Source organism: Octopus bimaculoides, chromosome 19 (genome assembly GCF_001194135.2).
Source record: "Octopus bimaculoides isolate UCB-OBI-ISO-001 chromosome 19, ASM119413v2, whole genome shotgun sequence".
In the NCBI taxonomy this organism is placed as follows: domain Eukaryota; kingdom Metazoa; phylum Mollusca; class Cephalopoda; order Octopoda; family Octopodidae; genus Octopus; species Octopus bimaculoides.
In genome coordinates, this window is record NC_068999.1 from 42,796,899 (window position 1) to 42,800,078 (window position 3,180).

The following is a 3,180-nucleotide window of genomic DNA, read 5'->3' on the forward strand; positions in this document are numbered from 1 at the left end:
TATATATATGAGTATGTATATATGTATATGTGTATATATATTTTTATATATGTATGTATGTGTGCATGGTGTGTGCGAGTGTGTTTGTGTAAAGACTGTTGTATGAGGAGTTTTTAAATGCCAGGTAAAATTTCTTGATTCGAGATATAGAAAAAAGCCAAAAAAAAATGAAAAGCGAACCGCACTGTGAGCATGCTTCAGTTGGTGTGATTGCGAAGAGAGAGTGTGTAAACTTTCATTTGCATTATCGTTTCGTTATGTTTGCTACAGATCACAAGATGATCAGTCGAAAAACGCCATCTTTGCTCAGAGGGAATAAATGACAGAGGGGTGAAAATAAAACTAAAAACACACAGTAAATAGTAATAATAAAAAGCCATTGGTTTTTTCCTTTTTTTTTTTTTGTGGTCTTCGGATTAGTAGATTAATCATGACAGGGCTACGGTATGTTTTTATGTTACGAACTTTTCTGATTCCCGGCGTTGAATATTGTATTACCGACAGAGCTGGAGGTAACATGAAATATATATATAAAAAAAAGAGCGTTATAAACGGATAATTTAAACAAGCTGATAACATCATTAGATCTCATGTATACGGGTAAAAATAAAGAACAAAAGATAGGTGAATAAATATATAATAAATAAAATAAATAGGCTTCGAGTAGGCCCAATCAGTGATATATCTACTATTGATTTTATAATAAAATTGACGGCTGTTAGATATATAAAACACATCTACAATATCAAACAGACATGTCGTCTAAATGCGCAACTTTGCTGTTATGGAAGCGTTAATACGGCTCGGAATAGCTGTAGGGTGTGGTAGTGTCGGAAGGTGCCGGAGGTTGCCGGAAGATACCGAAACTTGTCATCTGCAGACCATTCGACAGGTGATAAAAGAAATATCCAGCAGTCTTAAATGTGTGTATATCGAAATATAAAACGAAATAAGGACATAAAACAACATGATATATGTGTGTGTGTGTGTATGTGTGTGTGTGTGTGTGTGTGTGTGTGTGTGTGTATAGACATAGACGCACGCGCGCGTACACACAGACACATATATGTGCATATTTATACATATATATATATATTCATATATGCAGACATATATGTGTATGTATGGTTGTTTGTGTGTGTGTGTATTTGTTTGTATGTATATGTATGTACGTATGTAATTATCAATGTATGTAATCGTTTCGATGTAGAAAGGGGAAAAAAGATGGCGTATAGTTTATAAATTCTTTCGCAAAACGTTAATACAAAGATTTCCTGCTATGTGCGATTCTCCAGGTGATTTGAATATGAAGAATCATAATGCGTATGCAAACATACACACACACACGCACACATGTGCAATAATCTGTGTGTGTGTGTGTGTGTGTGTTTGTGAGTGTTTGTTATGTATTTACATGAAGAATTGTGATTTTGACTTCGAAGTTCAGGCGTACTAGACTTCATCGGACTGTCTGACGCAGGAAGCCAGTCTGAAATTTCGAAGTCCCTGTCATCGCTCTTCTTTGAAAAGTATTACTAATATGTGCTCCAGAAAGAAGTGTCCAATATTTATTCACTTTATTGTAATTTCTTTTTTTATTGTGTCTCGACATAAGAAGAGAACTGTTAGCACACCGGACAAAATTAAGTTCTGAGTTCAAATTCCACCAAGGTGGACCTTGCGTTTTATTCTGTTGGGGGTCGATAAATTTTGTATTTTGTCACTTACCAAATATTACACGGATTTGATTACTTTTGTTAAGTACAATATGTTGTAGTCAAGGATTCACTCGTTATTCTACATTGCGTCGTAAATGCTTTTTTTATTATGTCACAAATGTTGTTTGTACATGTATGTATAGTTGAAACTACCAACATATATGCATATTTACGTATGGGAACATAATCTTACAAACAGGTTACTTACATTTTCAGAAGGTTGTCAAGGGACAGCAGATTGAGTTCAAGAAAAAAAGCTGTTCCTGTACGACGTATTTGACAGATTTCTCGTAAAGGATGCACACGTACATCACAAGCCTTAGTATTTATATTCGCTACAAAAGTTCTCAAAGAACACTATTTCTTATAAGGACATGAGCAGATATCAGCACAATTTGGTGTTCTTAAATTTCAATCTGCAATTTCAAATAATTTCTGCTTTTTGCTTTGCTAAATCACGACGTGAAGTATTTTTATTGTGAGGTGTTATCTGAAGACAAGTGTTGGAGTAGTTGTCCCAAGTCAGTTATTCGGTGAAGTTTCTCACATACCTGATTATTCTTATCGCTGTTTAGTCCGTCAAGCTCGGATTAGAATAAAAATGCAGAAATGTCTTATAAATGTTGCGATGCGCGACGAATCATCAGAGTTTATGAACATTAAAAGATTAGTTAGGCATTATGACACAAAGCAGAGAGCAGAATGAACTTTCAAATTTAAAAAAATAAACAGAGCACCTATGAAGAGACACTGCTACAGCAAAAAAACAGAGACGCTGCTGGATAATTTAGAAAGCTTCAAACTGTTATTCATATGACGCATCACGAGACGAACAAGACATCAGAATGTACTTTCAACTAAAAAAAAAAAAAAAAAAAAACTAAACAGAATGACGCCAGCTCAAATCGAATGATTTAGAAAGTAAATCGCATAAAGTGAAACGAATTCAACTGCATCAAACGCTAAAGTGTTACTCGCAAAGAAATGTATACATACAAAGACAGGTAGCATATTATTTATATTGATAACATAGTGACTGAAACCACTGAGTTTCCATCATACACTAATATTAAAACTTACATGCACACATACATATTCTTTCCTGTTTTAGGCACATGGCCCAAAAGTTTTCAGAAGGGGGCTAGTCGATTAGATAGACTCCAGTACGCAACTGGTACTTAATTTATCGATCCCGAAAGGATGAAAGGCAAAGTCGATCTCGGCGGAATTTGAACTCAGAACGTAAAAACAGACGAAATACCGTTAAGTATTTCGCCTGGCGTGCTAACGTTTCTGCCACCTCGCCGCCTTAATACAAATATACCCATTGAAGCAACAGGATACATATGAACCAGCCGACAGCAAAGTATGGCTGAACTTTGGTTCTTAGAGAGAGAACACAAATCCTTAATTCATATTCTACAAATGATCAAGGTATCCGGGACTATAAAAAGATGGAAAA